General features: G+C 40.5%; 1 protein-coding gene across 16 annotated transcripts in view; it reads right to left on the reverse strand.

Moving 5' to 3' along the window:
- The window catches only part of TTLL7 (tubulin tyrosine ligase like 7), a 78,722-nt gene extending 71,386 nt beyond the window's left edge, over positions 1-7,336 (reverse strand). For 8 of the 16 annotated variants that reach the window (XR_010611437.1, XM_065673694.1, XM_065673697.1 and 5 more), the window contains exons 1-5: positions 7,139-7,330; positions 6,305-6,385; positions 3,424-3,524; positions 1,487-1,580; positions 211-1,089 (exon numbers count right to left, since the gene is read on the reverse strand). The gene's annotated coding sequence lies outside the window, so the exon portion shown is untranslated. Of the gene's footprint in view, positions 1-210; positions 1,090-1,486; positions 1,581-3,423; positions 3,525-6,304; positions 6,386-6,902; positions 6,924-7,138 lie in introns of those variants that run through there. The other 8 variants (XM_065673687.1, XM_065673684.1, XM_065673685.1 and 5 more) reach the window with 8 other exon arrangements.
- Between the last annotated feature and the right edge of the window lie 2,916 nt (positions 7,337-10,252).

Consider the following 10,252-nt stretch of genomic DNA (forward strand, 5'->3'; position numbering starts at 1 on the left):
TCCTGCAGGCCCCCGGCTGGGCAGGGCAGCGCTGCCCTGCCCTTCCCTGCCGCACACCCTTCACGGACGGCGATGCTGAATCACGGCGGGCAGCCGCTCGGCCGGCTCTCCCCGCGAACGGCAGCCGAAAGCGGCGGGCCGAGAAGCTGCGGGTGAGGCGAAGCGCGGGCGGAGAGGGCGAGCGCCGCACCGATCCCCCTCGACCGTTACCTGTCGGCGCTCCAGCCCTCCCAGGCGACGCGGGGGTGGCGCGGGCCCCGCCGGTAGCGTGCTGCACCTCACGGGCGGCGCGGCCGGGCTCTCCCGGCTGCAGCATCCGAGCCGGGCACCGGCGGGAGGAGGAGCGGGACGCTACGGCGGGGAGCTGGGAGCAACCATTCCCCGAGAGGGGGCACCGCCGGCGGCCGGCCAGGCGGGGCGGCGAGGATGAGCCCTCCCCCAGAGGTACGTGCGAGGAGAGCGAGCCTGAGGGGAGGAGGGCGGTGCCCGCGGGCCGGGCGGCGCCAGGGGCGGTGGCCAGCCTTCCCGAGCCACCGGTCTCCCCCGCCGCCGCTCTCGGTGGAAGCGGCCCCCGCTGCCTCTACGCTCCAGGATGCGAGCCGAGGAGCTAGCAACCGCTCGGGGCCCGGGCCGCGAGTCGCGCTCCCCCCGGCGCCTGGCGAGGGGAACTTCGGGGCCTGGCTCCGGCTGACGGGAGGCGCCTCCAGACCCTGCGGGCGCTGCCCTGAGCGGGCAGGAGCGCGGGTCGGGCACTCCCCGCCGGCCCCGGCCACGGCTGGGAGCACCGAGCGGGCACCGCTGAAGGGTGCGAGGCTTCGGCCGTGGCAGCAGCGGTGCCTGCAGCAGGGCGGCCCGGGAGCTGCTGGCCGTTTGGGGCCAGGGGGCGGCCCTGGCACGTCCTGCCGTCACCTGTGGGCCTCTGCTGCTTTATCCGCGTTTTCAGGCCGTTTTTTTCGTTCTGCCCGCGTGGACTTGTAACCAGCGTTTCCCCGCGGTGCGCATAGCTGCTGTTCGCCACTCTGGGACAGCCACGTCAGTCTTTTCCTGAAATACTTCGCCTCCTAGCAAATGACCTAATGGGACAAATGCCTTAAAGATTAAAAAATGGGAAAACGTTTGTCAAATGAAGATTTTTTTTTATGCTTTTTTTTTTTTGGGGGGGGGGTATTATCAAAATAATTAAAACCTTGGAGAGAAAAACATCCCTATCTTTTCTGAAAATAATAAATAAAAGCCCAACTAAAATTTTTATCACGATAGATTATGCAATACCCTCTCTGTCTGTTTACCAAGATTCAACAGCAGTGGAAATCACTGTGACACTGGATTTAGGCTACTGTATGGTTGCTGTGGAACTAGCAGGAATCATTTACTGACTTACTGCTAATGCTTGGGGTTTTGGTTTGGTTTTTTTTTTTGTGGTTTATGAATATTATTTCATCCATATTATTACAGTCTTAACACCACATTTGTCATTACTACATACCTTTAAAATCAATTTCAGCCTAACTTTTTCTGCACAATCTCATGGCCAAAATAAGCCTTCTATGAGATCCTGTGTAACTGCCTTTTTGAGGTAGCTAGAAATAAACACATTCAGCAAGCTTAGTTTTAGTTTCCTTGGTCAGAAAATATCAGAAAGATATTTTCTTTGTTAAATTATGTGAAGCAACTTGAAATTTTTTATCAGCATTATGTTTCTTATTCTACTTTTAACATCTTGCAAAGTAAGCTAATACTTTAATAGGAACAGACTGTGGGCTTCTTCCAAGTACTAGAATGATTGTTAAGGACAGAAAGCCATACGAAAAATCCTTTAGGCAACCCTAGAGAGATTTCAGACTCTTTCCTCATGTGTAGAATGGATTTATAGCTTATAAAGTTCAAGAATTTCTTTTTACAGATATATTTTTGATCAGGTTTGATTACAGCTTACCTTGTGTTTCTTACTGATACACAGAAATTATCATTTACTTACCACTCAAACCTTTTGTAACCTTTTGTTATGGAAATTCACATGCTAGTTTGTGTAGGTGTTTGTATGAACAGATCTAAATTTTAATGCTAGAAATTCCATGCTAAAGCAGAGGCACTGGGATCTAAACTTGTCCCCATGTGAGCATTCTTCATTTTCCTCACAGCTGCGAGAAAGCTATGTTACAGGATGCTTGTAAGGAAAGGTTTGATTTTCTTTCCGTTAGTCATTTGGAATGCTGCCACTGACTGCAGATGAAAGCATTTACAAGGTTTACATGCATGGCATGTTATCTCCAGGTCAAAGCTTGCTTCAGGCCTACAGCAGATCCTGCCTACTTTCAGTGCCGTTTCCTTACCCCACGTCTCTACACCCCAAAGCCTGAGGTGCATCTCTCTGCTGAGCAAATTACATTGTTTATTACTATGTTATTAGTGGGAAGAGCAGCAAATCACAAATTGTACCCAGCTTTATAGTTTGCAGGCAAACCTGGAGCCTGGCAATACGACCCTGCCCTGCTCTGCTCCCGGGAGGCTTTTTCTAACGCTCTCCAAGGTCCAGCTAACACTTCCCCTTCCCAGAGAACAGCTGGTACAGCTGGGTGCCAGTCTCAGCTGGAAAGTCACAGCCTAGGACACAGCCTTCCAGCAAAGACCAGAGCCTGACAGTATAAACGCTTTTTCTCGTCTTCATTCCTGTGAGGCGTTAATCTCTTCCAGAATGTGCTTTTAGTTGTTGTTTCCCAGAAATGGATCAGATTTACTCTTTTTTTAATGCGATCTGCATTCTGAATCACTCTGAAAGTAGAGTGCCTCCATGTTGAAACAATAGAGCTAACAAAATTCAGTAAGAAACCAAAATAGGGTATTAAATATGCAGATGCTCAATTAGGAGTATTAGAGTTATTTTTAATATTGAGCTAGTTTAAACATTGAACATGGATGCACTTGAGAACAGATGTGACTAGATTATTATTGTCTATAGAACTATCAAAAATACCTGTTATGGCATGAAGATCATATGAATTTCTGAAACAAACATAGGCAAAACAGAAAACCAAAAAAATGCTTTCTCTGAAATCTACTCATTTCTATGAATTTTCTTATGTTTTTTCTTGCTTTTCCATCCAGGGATCCTGGGTACCTTTATGACTTTTAATTGTTATAGTAGAAGAACAGTGGGGGCAACCTGATCAATACTACCTTTCAGAGAAAAGTTGATTATTTGAGCACGGTTCCTATTTCACCTGTTGTGTTATTAATAATATATTCCCTGAATAATTATAAGCATTGCAATGCTGCATATATGTAATCCATCTCAAACCCAATAAATAATTTCTTCAAAATAGAAAAAGGATAATTAAATTCTCTCAAGAATACTGGTCTTTTAACAAAGTCATAATACAGGCTTTGAAATGCAAACATATTTATCCTGTCCATTCAACTTACAGAGCTGCAGTAGGATGCACGTCTGACATGGTCCAGAAAACTTGAAGTTGCATTTTGCCTCTCCTGTTGAAACAGGTTATGTCATCATGCAACTGTTATTGCTGAGGAATATCAAAAAGATGAAGTTTTAAAGCATTAAAAGTAACAAACATGACTTTCAAAAGCTTTGAAATAAAGCCAGCATTTAGCTATATAATAGGAAACTTAGCTATTCCAAGTGTTTTCTCTCTTGTTTGCATGACATTCAATCTTGGAATATATTTACTAAGTAGTTAATTATGCTTCTCTGAACAGGTGCATTTTGCCACTTGCTATAAAACTATGTCCAAACATAGTCTGTGCTGTCAAGAACCAACCATTTCCTAGTGCCTGACTAGAAAACATTACCAATAAAGAAACAAGGTTCAGTTCAAGTTCCCTTCCTTTATATTCCCCCAGGATTCTTGCTACAAGACTCCTCAGCCCCTAGTACTTTTTGCTTCAGAAAGCAACACCCATTTCTTTTATAAGCCATCTGCTCAGTGCATTAACAAAATCTGTGCAACAGCTTCCCAGCAACATCAGCACCTGCTGATAGGGGATGGGGTTTCAGGCAGATACTGCCAGCCTGTCACAGCTTCTTATCTCTCTAATCTTCAGAGCACTGTCTGGGATTATCTCCTGGAAATCAAATGCCCAGCAAAGATGGCTTGTTGGTTGTGGGTTTTTTTTTTTTTTTAATAAATCAGCAAACATGCTCTCAATTGAGTTCATTACCACTGTAAACATCCTTTATTATACAGATCAGTGGGAATTTACAAGCTGTAGCAGTACAATACTGACATAACGTAGCATTTCATATACAATAACTTTTTATAGTCATCACTCCAAATGCACTCTGGGTGAGATTCAGTACTGATGTAAGTAGATACCATAAAACCAAGGGTATCCATAGACTACAGTCAATTACAATCAAGCTTAACGGGGCCCCTTTCACGCATATTTTTGAACAGCTTTAAGATACAAGCACTCCTATGTTTAACCACAGAGTATTATTTCAGAGTATCTTGATCTGTTTAGTAATCAAAGCTTGGAGGTTTTTCTTCAAATAATATCTTAAAGTTCCCATCTGCTGTTTGCCCCGTTTAAGAAAAAGAGAGTCCAAGAACCTCAGCAGTTGGAGAGGTGTTTTTCTGTTGGACATTTATCAAGCCGTAAAAAAAAAATAAAAAAATATTATTTCCATTGTATGAAGGCTGTAAGATCAAATGAGGCATAAGATGAAGGAAAGGGTAAATTTATACCTGCTGATCAACTAAGTTAATGTGGGCATTCAGGAAATAAAAACAGTTTTCATAAATACAGATCGGGGTAAGATTCTGTCATTTAGGGCAAGTAAAGGCTAGTTATGCTATCGCTGAACTGAAGGCCCAAGCAGAAGGAGGGCTACTCCTCCTTCACAGTTGGACATAGAAATCAAACCATTATTTAAACAATATGGTCAGGAATCAGTGCAAAGTGGGAATGAGAGATTTCTGCCCGGCAAAATCATACTCTTAGTTCATTTGTCTCCATATCCATTTAATCCAGGCCTTACCAGGTATAACTGAGAATGGTTTCATATAGGTTTATTGAAAAAAGTCTGAAGTGATCAGTTCATTAATTTGATGTATTGCAGTGCAACAACTATCGTGCGTTATATTGTATTACTACCACCATAACCATTCTTAAAGATAATTGGTATCTAAGCTTTATGAGCTAAAGAAGCTCTAAATCTTTTGATTCAACCAACAGAGAAAAGTTTGCACTAATTTTCATTATTAGGGTCTAAATGCTTTGTTAATTTAAATTTGGGGTGGACGGGAAAGAATTAAATGATTTTGCATAGAATATTACAATTTGTTTAGATAGGCTAGTATACTTTTGCCATTAACAAAGCTTTAATTCACTTGAAAATACTGTACAAGAATTACAACATTCCTATGAGGTAAATATTATGCATCTCCATTAAGGCAATAGATACAGATTCAAATTTATTCCAATGGCATTGGTTCAATGTCATGTCAGCAATAAGCTTGTGTATCAGGTGAGTACATCATCAAAAGCCACACGAGATAATGATCTATGTACAAGGTTCAGAAAAATCTATTTTCAGCATTCGTCTAAATTTACTTCAATATTTGTACGCTGCTTGGGACATGACCTCTGAAGTCTCTGGCAGAATGAAGTGCACAAGTTCTCCCAGATCCTGTTCGTGTGCTCACTAGATTAAATATCAGTGTCTTACAAGATGTACTAATTTATAACCTTGTGATTTTTCTTAATCTAGTTTAAAATAATCTTCATACAATATCTTAAGCATTTGTATACTGCAGAGTATTCCCACAGTCAAATTAACTGGCAAAACCATTTCCAAAATCTTAATTGTAGGTACAAGTCTTTACCTTAGCTAAACTAAATAGAACTTCATACCAAAAAATGTAATATTTTTCATGCAAAAAGGACTATTGAAGAGCTGGTCTTAACTGAAATAGAACAGAATTGTATGCAGACTATTAATCAGCCGTTTGGATTTCATTATTACCATTAAAGCACTGAAATATGTTAGTTCTTCACTGTTTCTATATACAATTCTCAAAAATACTAGGTGATCCAAGAACCTCCTTATTTGGGCCTACCACTGTACCTCAAAACAGTTTTCAGCTGCATGGGTAACAGGTTTTGGGTTGTTCTAGAAAGCACTTTTCTTTTATACAACTGTACACTTACTTTGCAGTGTTGACACTTTTTAATGACAACGGGACTGTAGAATCCTTTGATATTTTTTTCTAGTATGTATTCTCCCCATCCTCCCCCCCCCCCCAAAATAAAATAAGAACATAATAGAATTTGTTTTACTTACAAAGGCATGATAGATGTATCTGTACCACAAAGTACACTGAAGAAGGGTCAAAATACTACCATATGCACAGTCATTTCACTGCTATGTAGGTGTTTGTGAGAAACCAGCATAATGAGATGACACTAGAATCAGTACTGACTTCTCCAGGGCAGCAAGATACAGAAATTTCATTAGCAGTAGAAAAGTCTCCTTAATACAGTTACTGCAAGATGCACCGGGCTGCATCATGCAAAGTCATGCCTGCTAGCCTGGCAAGGTAGGCAACTTGAAGCCAGCACACATCATTTCTCACCACTCAACCTGGGCAGCTTGGGTGGTCCTCAGAGCAGAGGATTTAAGAGTGATAGAAATGGCACAACATTTGTGGAGAGAGAAAGTGGAAGTTAACTGCAGCGGGGATAAGGACTATACATTTGCACTTACAGGAATGGTTAAGCATAGAATTATAGTAGCCTCTTTTGCAACGTACAATAAATCCTACCAAATCTCAGTTTGTGCTATACAGCACAAAGAAATGCAGGATCAGTACCTATTTAGATGGATCAGCTTTGCATAGGAGAAGTACAAAACATAGAAGGCACTGAGTGGAAGCACTCACTGGATCTGGGGTATGGGCAGCAGTATGGGTCTTCTGCATATTACATGAACCTTTAAGAGTTCAGATTTATATTACAAAGATGAGCCATGTCAAGGAGGCAGCAAGAACAGGGCTACTTGCTAGAAGAACATGCATCAGCAGAGATCCACAGCCCCAGGGACAAGCCCCACCACACCCAAGCAAAGTGCTCAAAACAAATCTGGCGATGGCAAACAGACCCAACCAAGAACCCATACCAAAAGGCAGTACCACGGTGATGAAGCAGGTCCAAGATCAGGTCTGAAAGCCAGTCTGTAGGCAAAGATAAGGTCCAACAGTTGTCAGGCAGGCCCATAATGATGAGGCAAGACTGATACCAAGCTGGGAAACCACCCTATAAGCTGGGGCTGAACAGGTACCATAGTCAGGCTGTGACTGCAGGAGATCAACACTGCTCTAACATAGCTCCAATAGAAAAGTGAGGGGCTCAGGGCTGAGCTTAAATGGAGCTCGTGAGCCCATGGGTGTGGTGGAAGCCCCAGGTGAGACTGGTGAGGGCCATTAGGGTTTATTAGTGCCCTCCTGCAGCAGGATTCAGAGGGATTTGGAGTGTTTTTCTTTTGAAATTTTGTATTATTTTTCATTTTGTGTTATTGTTCACAAGCAACTTTTTTATTTCATCTCTCATGTTAGCTTAATCAATATTTGTCTGGGTAGATATGTGATATTCAGTTCACAGTGTAGAAGGAACTTTCCTATTCAGCAACAGGGTTTTGTTTACCTAACCCTTTCAATCAGATCTTGCTTGCTATTTGCAACAGGAATATCTGGTTCTAGAAAAAATAAACAACATAGGGGTGAGCTTGCAGGAAAACTAAGAATAACCTAACATAGGTAGTATTTTCTGGGGGCTGAATAATGTCTACTTGCTCTTGTCACATCATTTTTAGAGACTGAAAATGTCTCTTTATTGTGTAGCATTCACCAACAGGAAATAAACTGAAGTGTGTGGAGTGAGGGCTTTTAAAATAGCACATTATGAAATGATCTCACTGAGTTTATGCGCATTTCCTACAAAAAAAAAAAAATAGCTTATCTTGAAAGCTGTTTTATCCCTCTTTAAGGTAATGAGTAGGATGCAAATGTAGAAAGGATAGCCTGATAATAACCCTCATTTCTTTGAAGCACAATGCTTCTGTTTAAAAATAGGAGAGTTTTTCAGCTGATGATCCACCACAGACAGTGATGGATGATGGGTTTACTACTCTCCAAGTCCCATCCTACCGCTATGTTGGACTAAAAGTTTATTTCAACAAAGCCTGGTAGAAGAAAAATGACTCAGTACAATTTCACATTTTATAAAGTACACTGGAATAGCAGGTCCATGAAGACTTTATAAGCTTTTTCCAGTCAAAGTTCCAACCACAGTTACACAAGATTGAAATTCATGTTCAATATAATTGTTATGCGTTTTCCCCCGTTTTGGCTCAGTTGTATATTCTGGTTACTTTGCTCTCATTTGAAAGACTTTATAAGACTTAGGATGATGTGAATTCAGATTACATAAACAAGAATTGATTTAAGTTCCCTTTTCTCTATCATAAAAATTAAGTGAAGACTGACATTCACAGGACTCAACCAGGAGTTCCAAATGATTTAATATTAATTTGTGAGATTCAGTTCATGTAATAAAGTTAACCCTTCAGACTTTTTCATCATTTAATCACAAAATCATAGGTTTTATACATGAAATAATATCACATTGTGCCATGAATATTTCATAGCTAAAGTTTAAGAGGTATATTTTTATATCAAGTGTAAGTTACAGAACTACAATGTTAACAAGAACTAAATAGAGATTTTATTCTTCAATATTACAGACATAAAATGGAGGTCAAAGTTAACTTGTTCATATATGACCTATCTATATGTATCTCCCACAGACAGCAATAATTTTATAGGCAGCAACAAAAGAGATGGATGTGTAGGAAGAGTATCACATTTTAAATCCAAATTTATTATTAGCAAAATAACATATATAGCAGTAATAGTGATAATTTTCTGAGGCAACTCATTGTAATGAAACACTGCCAGGGGAGGAGACAAACTTGACAAGCGTCTAATCTCATTTCTAACACATTATCCAAAAAAAAAAAAAAAAAAAAAGAATTCTAAAATACCAGAGACACAGAACCACCAGATTGTTTTGTTGGGGTTTTAATTCTGCAAAATTGTGCATAATAAAGAACCTGCTGTTTCATATCCACATGAATAAACTTCAAAATACTTATCAGTTAGCTAATATTTAACTGCTCTATTTATCATGTCTAATTTGCAACTCATATTGCAAAGGGTAACATTTTCACTCTTATTTGAATTTCCCCAGTATTTTTAATTCACTTTCTAATAGGCTTTTCAACTGGCTAAAGCTGTCGCCTCAAAAAGGCACAATAAAAACACTCTATCAAAATACAACAATGAGCAGAGTTGTCACTTTCGTATACTGAAAGTCTTCTTTCTCATATTCTTCTTTCATTATATATAAATTATTAATCAGAAAATACTCATGTCACAACAGAAGGCAATACAGAAAGCAAGAAAAAAAGCTATTGCCAGAAAACATGTTATTTTTATATATCCTAAATTAAAACAGACTGTAAAAGCATGAAACATTCCAAAAGAAATGGGAAAAGCAAGTCTCTGCAAAAGCATATATTTCCTCATACAGGTACGGTTATACCGGATCTGTCCACCCCCAAATGACCTAGTTTTTCCTCAGTGTCCCCAGCTTTTTGAAGACAACATGTTGTTCCAGTGATGTTTACAGGGATTGTCCTAAGCAACCAGATAAACCAGAGACGTCTAAAGAGGCCTGTCCTCTCTGTGCTATAGTCTCCAAAATCACAAAAAGGAAAGCTTTGCGAGCCCATGCCTGTGGAGAAATGCACAGCCTGAGGTGGGAGAATCCTGCAAATTCTTCACTACTATTTGTTACCGCAAAGAAACAAAAGACTGCTATCGTTATACTTTACATAGCCATGATCTGGGGCTTTGGTTCAGTCTATGGATTGTAATTTTTGTGAATATAATAGGTAATATTAACATAATTTACATTTCCTTATCTCATGGGATTTTTATGTCCAGGAAGAGATAGTGGTCATGTTATTGAGTGATTATGATTTATTATTTTAATTATGGTAGAAAACAGAGACCCTGTTCAAAATAAAGTCCCCGTTGGGATGCAGCTGTCCAAACATGTATTAGAAGACCAGAAATCTGCAAATTACTCCTTTCAAGAGCCATCAAGGAGTAGAGAGCTCCACACACAAAGGCAGGGATGAATCTGGACTATGCATGTATTGCCAAGATTG

The sequence above is a fragment of the Lathamus discolor genome, chromosome 3 (genome assembly GCF_037157495.1).
Source record: "Lathamus discolor isolate bLatDis1 chromosome 3, bLatDis1.hap1, whole genome shotgun sequence".
In the NCBI taxonomy this organism is placed as follows: domain Eukaryota; kingdom Metazoa; phylum Chordata; class Aves; order Psittaciformes; family Psittacidae; genus Lathamus; species Lathamus discolor.